The sequence below is a fragment of the Pipistrellus hanaki genome (genome assembly GCF_964339955.1).
Source record: "Pipistrellus hanaki genome assembly, chromosome: 3".
NCBI classification, from domain to species: Eukaryota; Metazoa; Chordata; class Mammalia; order Chiroptera; family Vespertilionidae; genus Pipistrellus; species Pipistrellus hanaki.
Genome location: NC_140505.1, coordinates 148135828 through 148156603, shown reverse-complemented (window position 1 = coordinate 148156603; position 20776 = coordinate 148135828). Strand labels below are relative to the sequence as shown.

General features: G+C 35.8%; 1 protein-coding gene across 1 annotated transcript in view; it reads left to right on the top strand.

Moving 5' to 3' along the window:
- The window catches only part of TMEM117 (transmembrane protein 117), a 426011-nt gene that overhangs the window by 268075 nt on the left and 137160 nt on the right, over window positions 1–20776 (top strand). The window lies entirely within an intron of this gene.

The window sequence follows — 20776 nt, the reverse complement described above, 5'->3', positions numbered from 1 at the left end:
GCATGAAAAAGACTTGACCTATGATTGCTTGGTTAGAAGATGGAGGCAGGAGATCAAAGAAGGAACGTGGCCTCTAAAAGCTGAGGATGACCCTCATACTTCAACCCACAAGGAGATGGACACATCAGTCTTACTACAGGGAAGTGAGTACTGCCAACAATCATAATGAACATGGAAACAGATTCTAGAAAACTAGCACAGCCAGACTATGCCTCATTTCCTGATTACACAACTGTTATCTAGTAACTGGGTGTTGTTTTAAGCCACCAAATCTGTGTTAATTTGTTATAAACAATGATAGAAAACCAAGAGAGTCTCAATTATGTTTAAGCATAACTTTCTGTGCCAAGTACCCAAACCTAATCATTGACTTACTTGTCTATGTTCCTCTTACAAAGCCTTAAATTAGTTTTGGTAAGTCATACCTTCTCTGACTTCACATCTTCAGTGACTATTATAGTGCCTAGCAAAACATGATTGCTGAAACACTGACTGAAAGAACGATGTTGTAAGGCTACAGTCAATGAGTTGAGCTATACATTCAATCAGAATAATTGGGCAATGATTATTTTTGCCAATTTATAGAAATAGTATAGTAATTAAGTTTTTTAATTTTAAGTTTAGTCCTATAAATTATTTTTTCAGACATTTCACCACCTGTTTATTTTCTTGGAAGAAGTAGTCCATAAAAGCACAAAAGAAAAGTAAATTATTAATCATACAAAAACTTAGGAAAAGGCACTAAGACTTTAAAAAAGCATTTTTGTTTCATGAACTTATGTTTATGGTTGTGAATTTATATTGCATACATGTAACTTATTATTAGTTGATAACATTCCTATTTCACATGATATTATATTGCGTTTTATATTCTATCCCATCATGTGCTGTAAATGGCCCACTGATCTCCTTGCTCTCTTTCCCCTGAATCAGGTAGAGTGGGTCTCTCCTCTATGAAAACATGAATTTGGGCTTGTCTAATGGTATGCACACTTCTGTTTAACATGCTATACAACAAAAAAGAATCTAGTTAATATTGGAGATAAAACAGTGCATTAGATCTCTTGCTCGTTTTTTGGATCCACTTAAAAGCCACACTTTTAAAGCAGCCACCAGAATGTTCTGCAGAAATCTGAGACGAAAAGTAATGCATACCCAACAGCAGCTCCTCAGGGCATTGCAGCAGGCAGAATGCAGAAGGATCAGCAGATGATTCCCCTGGAATCTCTGCCAAAACCTCCACTTCTGTGAAAGGGGCCTTTGGGAGGTGTGATAATGAGGTGTGGTTAGGATTTTGACATCTGCTCTTGCAGACAGCATGGGAAGCCCTTCCCAGATCAACCCTGACAGCTGAGTCAAGGAACCCCTGTTGGCTCACCTTCCCACTAAATCTTATGCCTCCATGAAAATGATTGAAACATTTTTATCCTCCAGAGACACAGAGTTGGCAAACCAACAAAGGTTGGTCTAGAGAGAGTGGTATTTTACACTTGACTACATGTTTGTTTAATTGATAGCTAACTTGGCAAATTCCCTCTGAGCTGGTAAATGCACAGGGAAAGATACGGAAACTTCAGAAGTGCACACGTGTGAATTGCTTACCACGAAACACCCCCATATGTTGTATCACATGTAAGCAGTTTTCCTAGAGAATGGGGTAGCTTCAAATACAAATGATTTATTCTCACAATAACCTGTTTGTTTTTTTTTGTAAGGAACATATGTTTAAAAAGCTAGCAATATTCGGAGCTCTGCTTATTTTAACATAATTTTGACTGTTCACATTTTATATCTAGGAGGTCTAATTTTACAGCCCCTAATAGAATCTACTTTAGCATTCTTCACCTGATAATGATTTTGTGAAAGAAAATGGAAAAAATAAAAGTTATAAATTTATAAAAAGACAAATATATATATATATATATATATATATATATATATATATATATATATATATATATAACAATGGCACTAGGAAAGCAAAACTGGTTTCATCTGCAATCTCCCAAAGCATCATTACACCATGTGTGTGTGTTCTGCACTTTGGAAGCACATTAAATTTTTAATTCATGAGCCTACAACTTGTTCATGGTTCTCCAGTGGACTAAAGGAGTTACCCTCAGTTGAAGCATGCCTAACTTACTCATTGGGAGTGATTTGCGAAGTGCAAGAATCTAGGAGTATATGTAAAATAATTCTAACCAGGAGTAATTTCATATGTATGTATCCTCCTTATTTAATTCTCAAGGCAGTCAAGTTTTTTAGTACATATTAGTTTCTTGCACAGATGGACTATCACTCAGGAGTTTTCTAAAAAATATTTAATGCACATGTGCTCTTGAATTATATAGACTTCTACATTTGAATATTTATTTCCCCCATATCAGTCTAATCCAGAAGAACAGAGGTAAATAGGAAAGAAATCAAGGTCCTCATGATCTTTAATATTTTCTTCGTTTCTTTTATCTACATATTTGTCAAAGCAGAAATTTCATTTTTCTATTTTTAATAGTACATTATTTTATGCTATATCCTTGAAGAGTAATTATGACTATATGTAGTGTCTCATACCCTTTAGAACTAATGCTAGACAATATTCATTTGTCATTTAATCATTTATCAAATACTAGCAGCCCAGTGCATGGCTGTGTGCAGTGGGGTCCCTCAGCCTGGCCTGTAGGATCGAGCCAAAACCAGGTCTCTGACATTACCCGAGGGGTCCTGGATTGCGTGAGGGTGTAGGCCAGGCTGAGGGGCCCCACTGGTGCATGAACAGGGCCAGGGAGCGATGCAGGAGGTTGGCCAGCCAGGGAGAGACCGCAGGAGGGATCCAGAGCATTTCCAGCCCATCTCACTCAGTCTAGATTGGCCTGACCCAGCAGCAAGCTAACCTACCTGTAGGAGCATCTGCCCCTGGTGTCAGTGCACGTCATAGTGAGTGGTTGAGTGGCCTTAGCATATCATTAGCATATTATGCTTTGATTGGTTGAATGGACAACTGACACTTAGCATATTAGGCTTTTATTATATAGGGTAAGATTTGATAGTGCCTGGAGAGAAAAGGGCCATATATTTTCAGTGCTTGGCACTCAGTAACGTTTTTTTAATTCATGTGGAGAAATTAAAATCAAATATGATGGAACCTCTAAGCTGGAGGAATTAATAGTCTAATGAAGGGAGCAAGTATATTGCATTTGTGTTTGGTGTAGGATCATAAACAGAATTAAACAAGGAAGTGAGCAGCTTCTCTGGCAAGGCACTATGTCCTAATATTTGGGGATCAGTATCTACTGCCCTTAAATAGCCCCATTTTACCACCAGTATTTGATTATGGCTATGGCCACTTTACGTATGGGGTGCAGTGTACAGTACAGTATTGAGCAGAGAAACCCTCTATAAGATCCTAACTGACTCCTATGGAGCTTTAAACAATGATTTACTTAGCATTGATCTGTCTATCCATCAGGCCTGAAAAAGAATCAATATAACTAACTTTCTATTTCAAGAGGTAGCTGATAAAATTAAATCCTTATTTTTGGTGGATCTGAGAATGGCTTAAGAGATGAAGTAAAAGAGTCCAACCTGGTATTTGGAGGAGGAAGATGCACATAGAACCCTTTCCAGAAAAATTTTTAAAGGGATTATGAAATATGAAAAACAATAAAATGACCAGGATCACCTCATGGGGCAAGGGAGGCATACATAACCAGGTCTTAAAGATCACATTAAATTACCTGGCCAGTGTGAGCTACTTACATCTCTATATCTGATTTCAGTTATTTCGGATTTGGGCTTCTGGTGTTTTAGATATACTTGGTTCTATATTCTCTTTCAATGACTCAGGTCGTATTCCATTTGACTTTGGTTTTGCTTTTCTGCTTACCTTTTGCCGCTAATCTTGATTCATTTTTTTCTTATTATTTTTCTGGTCCCTTTTCCATTCTTACTCTATTTCATTACTTAACCAATTCAAGGACTTCTTAACTTGGTAAAAAGGCAGAATCTGAGCATATTGGCAGATGACCGTGGTTTCTAGAACAATTCAGCCATAACTGTCTATCCCTAGGGCCAGAGGGCCAAGGAACTCCTCATTAGGCTTAACTTATTACTTACTCCTTGACTCTTGTCTTTGAAGGTCAATGGATAAATACAGGGGACTGGTAAACTTTGGTGAAAAGCCTCCTTGCTCCTACTGCTTTCTCCCACAGGTGTTCTATTTTGCTTAAAGTTACCCACCCCAGTTACTTCCATCCTCTGCCACTATCACTCCCTTGCCCTCTTACCCTCCTGTCTGTCTTACTGTTACAGGTGGAGAGAACTTCATGTCTCTGCTGTTTGCTAGTGGGAGTGGACTTATAACAGTATCCCTAGAAAAGAAATTTTCTCAGTCTTGCACAGGAAGGTGATATATTATAGAAAAATTTATTTCAATGGAATCAAACCCCTGAGTTTCAAAGGTCCTATTTCTCTTTGTTCCTCGCCCTCCGCCCCCAAGAAAGAAGTCCATCTGTGCTTTCAGTAGGGCTACAATTGAAGCTGTTGACCAGAGTTTCCACTCCATATAGGAGCAGTATCCAATCCTGCATTAAGCTAGCTTCGTTTGTGTTCCCAGTTGTAGTCCATCCATCCATTGGGTGTGGGGTCTGTATGGCCAGGTACCATGGTATTATAGAGGAAATACATACAGGAGCAAAGCCAAAAGAACCAGAGAACCAGGAGAACCATGAGTCAAGAGAGATGGCTCCTTTGTCTATGATATTATGTATGCCCACTATTTTGCGGCCTTGAAATCACCCTGTCTACTCGAGTCAATCCATAGTTCCCAGTCCTGACTGACAGGAACTTTCCCCTAGTCACCTTGACTCATTGGGAATATGTTTATCTTCTCCTCTGTTGGACCTCTTTCCCCAGTGACCTGCAGGTAATGGTTCCCTGGGGCTTGTGTAATTCCAGCTTTCTGGTGAAGCTGCCCCAAATGGCCATGCTAGTGATGTCTGGCCTCTTTTGCTCCTTTCCTAACTAATTACAATGGTATCATTACTATGCTCATTTTTTTCTATGTCACTCATCATCTTATACCAAATAATGTAACTTAAGTTTATTATTGAACATTTTCTTCCACTAGAATATAAATACCACAATTCTTGTTTGTTTTTACTAACATAGCCTAAGGATCTAGAATAGTACTTTAGCACATAGATTATCTTTAATAAATGTTTATTGAATAAATGAGTGAATGACTTCCATGCTCATCCATAATTAGAAAAGGATTTATTTTGCATTCTTAATGTTTATTTAAAATACCTATTTGCAAGGAATCTTTTTTTCTTCAATCAAGTGTTATTTCAGAAAATGGCATTTCTCTCAACAGTATGAAAGGATTAGTTTTTACTGTGGAAGAAAAAAAGCTTTGTGAGAATAGCTTTGATAAGCTAGAGATGCTAAAGGAATGTTAGATTTGCTTCTGTACAATATATTCTGGGAAATAAAGCTGTTTACCTTAGGCTCATGTTATCATGAACATGAATTTTATTAACCTGTTTGTAATATACAAAAGGATATGACAGCACCCTAAACCTGAAAGTGAAAATAAAATATTGTCTTGCTATTCCTCCGTGACAACAAATATATCTTAGTAACTTGCAACACTTACAGGTCTTTGTGTGAACAGGAAAAGAAAAGAAGGTTCAGAGACCTTAAATGGGCAAAGGAAAGCAGTAATGTGTTGTAATTCTTCAACACTCAAGGAAAGAACATAGAAGTGCTGACAAAATGAACTTGTCTGCATCACTTTATAAGGAGATTGTAGAAGCTCTTTTAGAAAAAAAATTTGATTTTTTAATAAAAATTCAGAATTTAAATAATTACTTCTAAATTTTTAGAAACTATGTGCTAGACAAAATTTGTGAAATTCTGGGTTTACCCGTTTTTAGGTGAATAGCAAGAAAGCATTATTTTTTTTTAACAGAAGGCTCAAGGGCCTTATGCAAAAAGGTGATTAAATTGCTCAGTTAAGTGAGCAGAGATATCAAACAGGAACAGCTGTAGACCAAGGATTGGCCACATCAGGCTCTGCACACAGTGTGAACTATAGAGGTGTCCATTTGGGGAAAATAATAACGAAATGGCCACTCAAAAGATTTTAATAAAATGGGCAACCCACTTTGATGATACCTTAATACTTTAAAAAAATATCATCTAAAATGCTAAGATTTTTGAAAGAAACTTTGGATTTGGGAGTGGATATTTTTATAGAAAATATTTTTGTTGGTTTTATTATACTATTAAGCCACAGAGATATAAAGCAAAAATATTATTGCTTTAAATCATGGTTTTCTATGAAGGGTGTTGTGGCAAATCCTTTTTAGAACTTTGGAAAAATACCAAGTCCTGAGTTCTGCTTCAGACAGATGTGATCCAGATTCCTTGGGGTGAGGCTCAGCAGCTCTCCAATAGGAACATTATTCAGGTGGTTCTGATGCCTGTTGCTGGCTTCTGATCACTACAAACAAACAACAAAAAAACAAAACAAAAAAACCCATTTGTCAGATTCTCCATAAGTTTCTAGAAAAATATCTAGATAAATGAAGCAATATATGAAGTAAGGAACCGATGATAAGTAATTATTTCATTTAAGTGCTCTTCAGATTTACAACTCTTTTATCCACAATTCTGAAATCTCAAAAGCTTTGAAAAGAACAACAGAATAGATTTTATAACAACTCATCCAGTGACAAAACCTGTCCTTCCCTCATTGTTTTTGGCAAAACCAGATCTGAGCTGACACGAGGCTCTTTGTGCTCTTTATCCCGCGTGGGGCGAGCCATGTGCTCTGTTACTGCATGAATGTTTTTTGTTATGGAGATGTACCTGATGAACTGTATTGTATGATGTTGCCTGTTTAGAATATGAAGAATTCAGGTTCTACAATGTATATGGCCCCAATAACTTTTGGATAAGAGATGGTAGATTTGTAATAATGGCCTCAGTTGACATTCTGTTCTATTTGTCCTGCATCAAACTGATTTGAGTACCTTTTACTGCTTGGCTCCAAACTCCTTGAGGGAAGGGATGCTGATACGCTCACCATGTACAATAATAACCTTACATATTTGGATTATTTAAAATAGCATCTCCCTAGGCCTATATTAGTCAGAGTTCAGAGAAACAGAGCAAACTACATAACTACATATATATTCATATACATATAATTGATTCATACTTGGAGTTGGCTCACACTATTATTGAGGTGGAAAAGTCCCACATTCATTTGTTTGCAAGCTGGAGACCCAGGAAAGCTGGTGCAGTAATTCAGTTAGAGTTTAAAGGCCTGGGAATCAGAAGCACCTGTGCCCAAGGACAGCAGAATATGGATGTTCCAGCTCAAGCAAAAAGAACAAATTTGCCCTTCCTCTGTTTTTTAATTTAATTTAATTTTTTATTTTTTTTTAAATTCTGTTCAGGGCCCCCACAGATTGCATGATGCCCAGCAATCTCAGGGCAAACTCCTTTACTCAGTTCACCAACTCAAATGCTACTCTCTTCTGAAAACACCCTCACAGCCACCCCCACAAATAATGTTTCATTAGCTGCCTGACCTCCCTTAGTCCAGTTAACAGATAAAGTTAACCATTACAAGGCCCCACATCAATTTTAAGAGGTATGCAGGGCCTACGATCCCCATTATAAGGACAAGCAACCTGAGTCAAGTCATTGAACCATCACAGTGCTCAGGGAGAGCCACAGTGAGTGCTTGGTATTTAGTAAATTGAACATCGATTTAAATTGAGTTGACCTAGCAACTTAGTTTTTATTTATTTATTTATTTTCCTCTGCAAGTAAAGGAATGTGTGGTGGTCAAAACCAGAAAATATTTAATAAAGCCTTATAAAATACGTAAACATTTTTTAAATCCCATGATCAAACATAACAGTTAAGGCATGGCTTGGCTGGTGTGGTTCAGTTGATTGAAGCATTGTCCCATGTACCAAAAGGTTGCAGATTAGATTCCCAATCAGTGCTCATACCCAAGTTGCAGGTTCAATCCCCAGTCGAGGCGCATACGGGAGGCAACTGATCGCTGTTTATCTCTCATGTCGATGTTTCTCTCTCTTTCTCCCTTCCACTCTCTACAATTAATGAAACACATATATCCATGGGTGAGGATTAAAAAAAAAAGAGTAAAGGGATGCACATCTTATGTATTTTTTAAAAAAATATATTTTTATTGATTTTTTACAGAGAGGAAGAGAGAGGGATAGAGAGCTAGAAACATCGATGAGAGAGAAACATTGACCAGCTGCCTCTTGCACACCCCTACGGGGGATGTGCCCGCAACCAATGTACATGCCCTTGACCGGAATCGAACCTGGGACCTTTCAGTCCGCAGACCGACGCTCTACCACTGAGCCAAACCGGCTTCAGCACATCTTATGTATTATCAGAGTCATCTTTTCGTGTAAAGATGAGTGTAGAAAGATAAGATTGCTACTAAATTGTGATTCTAAATGTTTCATTCTCTTTTTTTTCAGAATTAATACAGTAGTTGCCCTCATCTTTATACACTTTCCTCAAATAACAAATAGTCATTCTTGGAGGAGAGGAGTGTGGGAGGTAGGCTTGGGAGAAAAGGTTGATCCCATGTCTACCTCATTCCCTCTCTAGCAGCAGAGTCTTCAGGGGACCACACACAGCATTCACCACCCTCTTCACCCCACGCTGGGTACCGCGCTTCCTTCTCTGACTGCCCTGTCTTTCAGGGCATATCAGATGCCCAGTGTTTTCAGAAGGGGACTGTCATTTTTCAAATGCAAGTGTAAGTAAGTGAGGGAAGAGGAGCGAGAATAAAGCTGCCTGGTTAGTCCTAAACTGCTCTGTGCAAGCCATGCTGCGTCTCTGTGTCTGCTTCTCCGTGTGTTAAATGAAAACTGTCAGACTTGTCCCACACCAAGTGGCCGTGGGTATGTAGTAACTGATGTTTCTGAGAGTGCTTTGAATATTATTGTACACTTAATGCAAGAGAAGTACTGGTTGAATGCATTGAGTTGAATGAAATATGTTTCCACAAAAAACTTCTGAAAATAGATGATAAATTATTCATTGCAGTAAATCACCATTAATATTAATCAAGTAGACACATAGTATGTTGGCCAAGTGCTTAGACGTTGAAGCTGAGCATTCCTGCATTTAGTCTGCATCATGGCCCTGCCACACTGTGACCTCAGACCACATAGCAAGCCTCCAAGCAGCATGTTCCCGTTCTATAAAAGCAGGAAGGCAGTGACGCTTAGAAGGTGAAGAAAAGTGCATATTATTGGGTTGTCAATAAACATGTGTTAAGATCCCAAAGATATGAAGTGAAAATTCGATTAGCCTTTTCGCTGCTTCAGACTAATTAAAGGTAGAAGTGAGGTGTGGGGAGGGAGACACCTCTCAAGTGCAACAGCTTCTGTACTTGTAGACTTGAAAACAAAACAGAATCTGTGGGACTTATTGGACTGTGTTCCTTTGAAAACTATTGAATATCTTTATTCTTTCTAGTGTTAATTCTTTCTAGACATTAATCATGCCTTCCTAGGATTAAAGATGAAAATTGAATTCTTTGTTAAAACACAGTGTTAAAATACAGTGTTAAAATGAGGACGATAGAAAAGGTGTGGAAAAACAGAATTGTTCCTGAGATTACGGTGAACCAGATAGCAGGAAAAAGCAACAACTGCCACCACCACCTCCAAATACAAAACACATTGGCAATACATATTTACTTTTTAAAAAACAAATAAATGTAATAAAAACCGCTATCTTTTGAAAATAACGGTCTTTTTGTAGGAAAGTAAAGGAGATCAAAAACAAAATGTGACACAAACCCAGATAAGTAAGGTGAGGGCCTGAGGCTACTAATCAATCATTAGTGATTTAGGGCTCTTGTTCTAACATTTATTTGAGAAAAAGGAGACAAAACTGAGGGTCCAGATAAGATATGTTGTCAAATGAGGAGCAGTCAACATAAAGCCAGAACCCTGAAAAGCTACACTCCCAGTGAGAAGGTTGACTGAAAAAATTGCCCCAAATAGGTATACAGACTAGAAACATGGTTGTTATGGTTGTCTTATCAGAGGTCCTGGAGAGAGGAGAAAAATGAAGTCTCCCCTGAGACTTTACAACCACAAGCTATTCCTCAAGTGGGTAGATGATCCTAATTCTCACCACCAGCCAGGTTTAAAAACCTCCACAGTAGGAATGTATTTTAAAGTGATCCCTATTTGTAAGTTTCTGTAGGTCCTTCATAGAACCAAGCATACATCCTCTCTGGAGGAACACATTAACAAATCTATTCTTAAAATACCTCCACAAATAAAATGCCAACAAACGTAGCTGAAGAGGAAATTACATAAAACAGAAGGAAATAATTATCATGAGTAATACCCTGTTTCCCCGAAAATAAGACAGTGTCTTATATTAATTTTTGCTCCCAAAGATGCGCTAGATCTTATTTTCAGGGGATGTCTTATTTTCGGGGAAACATGGTAGCAGTAAATACAACTAGTAGAATTACACTCACAAATTTCAGTTTTTAGAATTATTTCTAGAGAGCATAATATTTTTAAATAATATATTAAAATTAATAAAGAGAGAATTGAAAATAAAAGTCAGGAACAAAAGACAGGGTAATTTGAAAACTGAACCAGAACCTTTAGGAATAAAATATATATAATGATTGAAATGAAAAAATGTAGTTGTTGTGTTAAAGAGCATGTTAGATAAAGGTAGATAATTAGTAATGTTTTAAATACATTGTGAAATGTATTTTTTCCAAAATAGTGTACAAAGAAATAGAAAATATCTAAAAGCAGGTAAGAGATATGAAGTGAGTTCTAATGTGGATGTGATCAAAGTTCCAGAAGGTGAAAATAGAGAGGACAGGAGAGACATTTTTGAAGGAAAAAAAGGCTTAGAACTTTTTCTAATTATTGAAATGCATGAAACTTCATCTTCCAAAATCACAATAAACTCAACACAGGCAAAAAATGTATACCTTAACAAATGAAAGTGAAACTACATATCATTACAAGGAAAAGCAATAAGAATTTTTAAAGAAATGCCAGACTTACCTGTAAAGAAATGATAGTTGATTTCTACAAATAACAATGGAGGCCAGAATATCTTCCATGTGGTAAAAAATAAACTGAAGGACATAAAGGTATCAGCATAAATTAATATAATATAAATAAAGATATGATAGAGAGGATTAAAATAGTCAAATTTTTGAAAGCCTAATAAAATTGACAAATCTATATAATATTAATCAAGAGTAATAGAAAAATGATACAGATTAGTAATATAAAATGAAAAAAATATTAAGAGATAGAATGGAGATAAAATATATAATTATATGCTTCACTCTAGATGAACTGCAGAAAAATAACAATGAGGAAAAAAAAGCCAGCTGTAGGAAAATGTATTATGCTACTAAACTATTAATATACAAAATATATTTAACTAAGCAATATTTTGTTATACTTATGGTTACATCCAGATGGATTGAAATCACAAATGAAAAGATGAAAATGGGAATTATAAATCCAGGATTTAGAATTGTGGTTACCTCTTATAGGAGTAGACAGGATAATTTGACCAGAGACAAATACATAGAGGACTTCAAGACCTTTGATTTTATTGTATATTGTAAGACACTATGCCTTGCCAGTGTGACTCAATTGATTGGAGCATTGTCCCATACGCCAAAAGGTGGAAGGTTCAATTCCTGGTTAAGGCACATACCCAGGTTACTGATTGGGGCACGTGCAGAAGGTGGCCAATCAATGTTTCTCTCTCACATCAATGCTTTTCTCTCTCTTTCTCTCTCTCTTTCCCTTCCTCTCTCTAAAAATCAATAAAATTTTAAAGCAGACCACCTAATAAGAACATATTCTACTGTCTACTTTTGCTATATTTATGTATTAATTAAACATTATATGCTCTTTGAAATATATAAAATTTTTAAATAATTTTAATGAAAACATCTTGAGTAAGTAGCTACATCTGAAAAGTCTGATTGAAGCATATTTACTAGATTTAGTTTTTTAAAATATTCCATAAAATCAATATTTTACTTGTATTTAAAATGAAAATATTTCATTTTAGTTTTAGGCAATGAATGCTGATAAGTAGGATATTTATTACAATGATACAGATTTAGGTTATTGCTTTAGGATTTCTTAGGTTGCTATTATGTCACACAACACAGTTGATAGTGTTATAATTATACTAGAGGTCTTGTGCACAAAATTAATGCATTGAGGGAAGTGTCCCTCAGCCCAGCCTGCACTCTTCCCAATCTGAGATCCCTCCGGGGATGTCCAACCAGCAGTCAGACATCCCTCTCACAATCCAGGACTGCTGGCTCCCTCGCACTCACCTGCCTGCCTACCTTATCACCCCCTAACCACTCCCCTAATAGCCTGATCGATGCCTAACTGTTCCCCTGCCAGCCTGATTGCCCCCAACTGCCTTCACCTGCTGGCCCGATTGACCACAACTGCCCTCCCCTGCCAGCCATCTTGTGGCAGACATCTTGTGGCAGACATCCTGCGGTCACATGGGGATGGCCATCTTGTGCAAGGGTATGATGGTCAATTTGCATATTGCCTCTTTATTATATAGGAGGATCTGTTTTCAGGCAATAATACAACATAGAAATAATACTTGTGTTCACTTATAAACCATGCTATTTGTCAATTGCCTTACTTTAAACCTCTCAAATTCTGAAAATGAAATAAAGGTAGTTATATCCAATGAATGATTATCAACCTTTCCTTGGACCTATAATTTACTAACAGTAGTAATGTCAACCCAATGGAACATCTTTTCACCCCCATCAGCCTATAGCTTTGGATTTGTCATCTTATAGAATTGGTTGAATATATAGTGGTGTGTGTATGTATATGTATATGTATATATTATATTATATTATATTATATTATATTATATTAAATCCTTGTTGAGGATATGACAAGGTAGCTCTTCCACTGAGCCATGCTGGCTAGGGCTGGTTGAATATTTTGATAAATTCTAATTATACAAGCAAAATGGCAGGCTACACAGCAGCCCTGGGCCTGGAGACTAAGCAAATTCCTTTGACTCTCTCATTAGAGGCAGCCTGTATTAGGCATTTCATTCAGAAAACTGGAATGCTGGTATCCTGAAAATGAGATTGATTTTCCCTTTGAGGATATGTTTGCTCTTTCTGTGTTCCAATGGATCCTAGGTGGATAATGCTCCTTACATTCACATTTCTAAAAATATCCTTTATTTCTCTTCCCATTGGACCTCCATTCATATATTTGGTTGCAATATATTATAGTATATTTTGTACAATTAATTTACTAGTAACAATTACTTATTTATGTTTACAAAACAGAGAAGATATGCACACAGAACACTAATTCTTTCAAGCCCAAACCCCAAAATTAATGTTCAATTATGTAATATTGGGCTACTGTCATTTGGTAATTTAGCCAATCACAAGAAATAACACATCAGAAGATGATATAAATATTTTTCTGCCGTCTTATGTTCAGCAGAATCAATAATAACTCTCACTTTTTCACATATTCTAAATTATAATTCAGAGTGATGGAAAGCAAATTGTACTGGGGCACATGGTATTTATTTTGCATTTGTTAACACACTATTTGAAACTCTGCAGACTTTGCTTCGGAAAGTACATTTTGATTGTGTATATTTCTGTATTCAGGTGATTCAGGGATATTTTTCTAAATGTTCTGTATTCTGAGACATGCCCAATTTCCTTACTTAATAATAAAACAGCCTATGACTCATTGTAAATCAGTAGGGATCCGGCAATAAGGTGCAATACATCACGAAGGCAGTGCAGGCTATCATTGGAGATAATAAGCAGGTGCATTAATATTCATGCTTTATGCAATCCTGGTTGCGCTTCTGAAAAGCTGTAGAATACATTCCAAGTTTTATGTTTGCCAGTATATTTTCCAGTGATTTTCAGATAGTTCTTGTAGCAATTCACTCAAGGCATCACTAGGTAATTTAGAAAACTTTCTCCATGGCTTCCATTTACTTAATTATATACTCAGCTAATGTTCCTCTGCAAGTGTGCATATTCCTTTTTGGTTGGACCTTGGGTCTGTCTTTGTCTCAGCTGGAACTGAGTGCTATTGTGTGAGGCTGATTGTATATGCATGTCTGTGTATGTGGTGTGATGGGTGGTGGGGTCAGGGGGCAGTGAAAGGGGAAAAAACACATTGCCCTATAAAGTACAGAATTGAAATGGCAATTTAGGCCTATTTCCACATAGATGACCTAAGAGGAAAGAAAAGAACATAGTGCTCTGCTACAATAGAACTGGACCACCACACACAAGGATACACAGGCTGGGCACTGTTCAACTCCCCTACCTCTGTCATACCATGTGCCAATACCACAAATAAGGCATATGAGAGTGTACTATTTTTAATCTTTAAAATGTGTGATTTATATCTGTCCTTATTTAGTTAATTGATAAATACATTTATAATAAAGCCAATATATTATGTACATGGATCACATGAGTTAGCATGCATCTCAGGCTTAATATCCCTCTTCTTTGAAGTTATATTTGATTTATTTATTTTTATCTTTCCAGGAATTTAGAAAGACCATCTCTATCTCTTTTAGAATCTTAACTATATATCTCCTGTGTCTTTTTACCTCTTCTGGGAGTGAAGGGACAAGGTTGGGAGGAAAAGGAATACTCTACTGTCTCAGTATTATTACCCCTGTCCCCACTGCTGCCATCTCATCCTTTAGCACCAACATTGCCACTAATTTCTGGAGGAGATTTCAATGGAAGACACTGAGCTACTGGGAGTGTGCTACTTATCCTAGCCTTCCTCATGCTGCTCTTGATTCCCTTTTGTTTAGACATTTATTCTTTCATGCATTCATTTAGTAAATGTTTACTGGGAGCCCACAGTACACCAGACTCAATACAGTGAGAACAAAAGGGACAAAATCCCTGTCATCATGGAATTTATATTCTGGAGGTGGGTACATTTGCAGGGTTAACCCAGCCACTTTATATTTTTTGCATTTTGTAGCCTCCATCTATGTTTAGACTAGCCATGCTAAAATAGGGATCTTTTAATTTCTCCATATTTTATATGAAGAATTTATATAACATCAACCTTTGTCTTTAAAATATCAGCCTTTTATACATGAAGGTAAAGTTTCAAGGAATACATTAAAGTGTCCCTGGCACAGTCTCACAGGAATCTTTAAATATGTTTTCAGTTAAAAATGTAAACAGCATTGCTGTTTAGTGATGAGAATATGTTTGCATCAGAAGATGCTAAGATTGTGTAAGAAAAAGTTAGGATTCCAGGTAAGACATGAGAAAAAAAAAGTCACCAAAAAACTCACTACTTGTCATGATGGTGCTGGGTATATTACTCAGTGACAGCTCTATCGATGAAGAATGGACCCCCATCCCTAATTTGTTCAGGTGTTTAGAATGATTATGTACCAAAAGGGCATGGAAAGTTTTGTTTCTCACAGAGTGAAGTTCCTGGGAAGAGCCTGGTGACACTCCAACAGGACAAACAGTAATCAGAGCACCCATAATCACAGTATGGGACATAACTGAGTGAGCAAAATTAAGTTTTAAAAAGGGGTGTAGACACAGAAGACAGAGAAAACCAGGATATGCATAATTATTTCTCTAAATAATAGAATTGAAGTAATGGAAAAGAAAAGAAATAATTAAGGATTGCAAAAAGACTATATACAGATGATGAAACATAGAATTGTACATTTGAAACCTTCATAATTTTATTAACCAATGCCACCCCAATAAATTTAATGTAAAAAATGACTTCACAGAATAAAGACTTGAATCTTTAAACTAAAAGTGGAAATTGTTGCTAGAAAAGTGACAGACAACAATAGATAAACTTAGCAAAATTATTATATTCAAAATAAAAAGCAAATACTGTGACACCCCAGAAAATAAAACAAAACAATAAAAATAAAAAGAAACCCACACACAATAATTTATCTGTAGAAGATGAAAAAAAAAGTCCAGATTCCACTTTTATCAGATTCCTCCTTGATTTCACTCAGTAGTGTTAAGAGAAGCATTGCCTTCAGTTCTAAGGGGGAAAATGGGGCTCAAAAATTTTACACTCAGACTGATTATTAATCAAGGATACAGAAAATAGATAGTTTGGTTATGAGCCACAGTGTTCTAATGAAGCTTCCTGAAGAATATATTGCAGAACAAAGTTCAGGCATTGGAAGCAAGAGGAAAACTCTAGCCGATGTACTGGAAAAGGTTGTGGGACTCAGGTTAAAATAAATGCATGGCTTCTGGTTATAGACCAAATATAAAAATATTCCTAAACTCCCACAATATAGAAATGATATATGGTGTAAGGAAATACAATATTTTGATTTTCTCATCTTTTTAGATGAGGGAAAGGTGCTATCATTTAAAGATGATAAATAAAATAAGTTTCTAGATATTCAGAGTTGAATAATAGGAAAAATTATACAGTAAGTATAATAGGGTGCTGGGGGAAGAAGGCAAAGGGAGAAGCAGAAGTTAAATAATTGTGTTAATGCTCATAATGTGGAGTAAAATCTAAAGACATAGTAAATTCATACATTAAATGAAGTTCCATTATAAGGGTAATAATTAGAACAAAATAGAAACCTTTTACATTTTGTAAAAATGCACACTAATGGTACAGTAGAAAATAAAAAAGAAGAAACCACTTAAATAGATTTATTTGTAGTGATATAGGATGATGTTGAAGATACATTGTTAAATGGAAAGAAGTTGCAAAATAGCATGCAAAATTATATGTATATGTTTGTTCATTAATATACTTAATGTATATATTATTGTTTATTAATAGAATAGCACTTGTTCCTTTAAATTCTATTCCACTATATAATAGCTATCACAAGAGGTGGACTATGTAGCCATAGTTGTTATTATGTTATGACCTTATATCCCTAATATTAATATTTTACATTAATTTCACATTCTTAACATAAAACTATCAAATAAAACTATAGGTGCTGTATATGTATATCTGCATGTGCATAGCTTATAATCAGGCTAAAACTAGACTGGGAAAATTGGAGAGTACAGGATACAAATTAATGCTCAGTTATTATATGTTACACAAGCCCTCTGTGAAACCTTCTGAGATTATTGCAACCTTTGGTGCTTGGCCTCCCCTCCCTTTGATTTTTAACAACAATATTTGACTATAACATATTTTAACATTTGCTATATATTTATCATTTCCTAACAGTTCAGTGTGATAGTCTTGTCTTTATAGAGGAGATGAGAATGATTGCCAAGTCCTTTCACAATCAGTTACTAGTATTTAACACAATGGTCACAGGAAGCAAAACGATTGGTTAAAAATTCCAGATATACACAATAACACTTAAATAATTATTATAACACCTGCCACTAGGTAATGATTCAGAAACCGAGGTACAGAGAGATGAACTACTCTGCCCCAAATCAAAAGGTAGTAAGAGACAACACTAGGATGGCTGGCTGCAGATGAATGCACATAACAGTACACTGTGTGTGACCTGTTAAGCTATTTAACCTCACTGACTTCTCTTTCTGTGTTGGTGAAAGATGGAGAATAATGACTACCTTTATAAAGTAACCATGACAGTTATTGAGAAAAGTACATCCATGAGCTCTGTAAGCCATGAAGCTCCATGGCAGACTGTCATCTGGTTGTCTTCATGTTGCCATTGTTGCCACAGCATCACGTAAGCTCAGCTCATAGAGGAGCAAAGGTTTCCCTTAGATTCCTGTAGGGATAATCATTTACTGGCTTTTCAACCTCAACACACATGTGTTTGCTCTGACTGAACAATGTCCATGCCCTAAAAGAGCTTATGTCCACTGGGAGAGAGGACCAAACAGGGCATAGTGAGGGAAAGACCACCACGAGGTTCTGAGTTTTGTGCAAAGACCCAGGAGAGAAGAAATGGGGAAGGGAAAGATTGTGGTACTCAAAGAGTTAAGCAAACTTCTTCCAGCTTAGGAAAAAGACCTGCAATTTTAAATTCTAATAATCTTCCCAGGGGAGAAGCATCAAGTTTTGCATTGTATTTATGCTGCACAGCAACCTTTTCGCAACATTTTTAGTCCTCACTTCCCTGCATATTTTCCCACTAAGACTGTCCTTGACCAACACCAGAAATGAATTTGATTTCTCTAATGCAGCAGGTAATTGGATTTTTCTTTATTGAATGCATCCCTTTAATGACTGTCTCTGCTCCTTGCCAATTTAGCAAGTGCCCTGACATTGATCTGATGATATGACTTAAAATAAATAGTTGCAAGCTGGGGGTGAAAAGGACCAGCTGTCTGGCATCAGAAAAAAAAAATATATTTTGTCCTCATCTTGCCATTTTACTGAGAACTCCTTTACCCTTGAATGGCATTTTTGCAAAACATGCTGCTGCAATAATTAGTCATATAGCAACAGATTGCCTCCTTCTAGAAAATATAGTAATTATTTCCCAGAAAGTGCCCTGGAGAAAACATTGCAAGTTGAATAAAATTTACCCAATAATCATGCAATTGCATGAAAATACCCATTACTATGCATACTCTTTCCAGAACAAGAAAGATAAATGTTGTTGAACAGAATTAATTAAATCTTTTAAAAAGCTGGCAAAACATGAAATATTTACTTAAGTATTTATTTGCTTAACTTGAGGTTTTGTAAAAATAAAATTTGACACAAGATTGTTATTCAAGAAGATGACAAAGGAGCAGTGAATAAAATTGTTGTATTTGAAAAAAAATACTGATTCTTTCCTCAGGAAAGTTGTGATATAAAACTCTTTTTATGCTCAAGAATATATGCGATATAAATTTTCTATTTTTACCTTTAGTCTTTTTTAGTAACAATGTAACTCACTTGACTCATGGTTAATTTTTATTCTATCATCTTCCCTTTGTTTATTTTGATAAATGTCACGATTTTTTAAATTGAAGATACAATTCATGGGTGAGAAAATAAAGTCTTATAATTCTAATGAGTCATGAAGAAAATGAGTTTTCTTTTAAAAATAAGTTAACAAGTGTTTTTTTTTTCCTTTTTGAATTCTTAACATCAGTTGCATGTACACTTATCAAAGTAATTAATAGTTTTAAGAAATTGAGAGTTTAAATTAAAACCAGTTATGATTTTTGAACCTCTTCAACAATGAAATCATATCACACAAAATTACTGTGGGTCCTAAATCAGACAGAGCTGTCATAGATCTGCAGTGCTGTTCAATGAAGATGAGTGAACTTGCTTTGATTTCTACCATCCGGGGGAAGTGGGGGAGTTCTAGTCCTAGGAATGACATGAGAAAGAATATAGAGAAAAATTAAGATCACATGTGACCTAGAGTCTGGGATCTTTACCCACTACTCTGATTGCATCCTAAGTGAGCATGTGCAGCTTTAGCATGTCAGTGAAGATTTCCAAGAACATTTCCAGGATGTTGCATTGCACAAGATGGGCTTGCTTGAGAATCAATGCACCTTCTGCGGGGAGGCCAGTAATATTGAAGAGGCCACTGATCCAGAGAAACTCCCCACTGGATCACCATCTCTCATCATAAGTTATTAAATCTCACCCATTCCAGGTTAGGTCATTGCTGGAAGTTACGTTTACATGTAATGTTAAGGCTTTATTAAGAGCAAAAGAAAAAAATTTCAATGGATAATGAAACTTCTTTGTTACTCTATTGAGTGTATTCCATTCTTTATCAAAATTCTTAACATTGATCTATCTTGCTCTTTTGGATTTGAAGGTTATTAAATAAAACCATAATTAATTAAATAATGTTCTCTTCTCTCAAAAGGAAGGTATATTTTCTGGGAAAAGAACAAAAAGCATTTGTGTGTGTGTGTGTGTGTGTGTGTGTGTGTGCACATAAGCTAACATGTCTCTTTATAAGAAGGAAGAAATTCATTTTTCATTCTCCCAGTTTTTTAAAGCTGCTTTTTATGACATCTACATATTATTCTTTGGACACTTGCTGAAACTATTAATAAGGGATTTGACAGTGAACAATTTACTTTGCTAATGCATTTTTTAAAAGCAAGTATTTATATGCTTGTACATTTTTGTCATTTCTTCTTTGAGTAATATTTTAGTCTTTTATATAAAAGATCATTAGGAAAGGATACAAAGGTAAATATTCAAGTTCAAGGATTTCAAAGCCTAGTGGAGAGAAAAATGTGCATAAGTAAGTAAAAGAGATGGTGGAAAGTGATATGCAACATGAAAAGGGTCAAGAACTTTAGTTGGAGGGAAAAATGAAGACATCACAATGGTAACATGACTGTATATAGGCCTCTGAAGACTGGCAAAACAAGTGCAGATGGAAAAGGTAGAACGTTTTTGGAAGAAGGAATAGAATTGCTAATTGTATGGAGGTGAAGACTTGCTAGGTAATTAGAATAAATGTGCCTTAAAACTTTATCCAAGTACCATATTTCATAAATCATTGAAGAAAAAAAGGGAGAGAGGGAAAGATAATATTTTTACTGGAAATAGTTTTTGTTTAGCTAACTTAGAAAGAATATGGTACTTTATTATATGTTTTGTTACCATAGATAGTTTATTAATATTTTAATAATGTCTTCTTTTATAAGGTAATCTTGACTGATGTTTAAAAAATAATCTCAATATTTGACATGTTGAATGACCTTAAA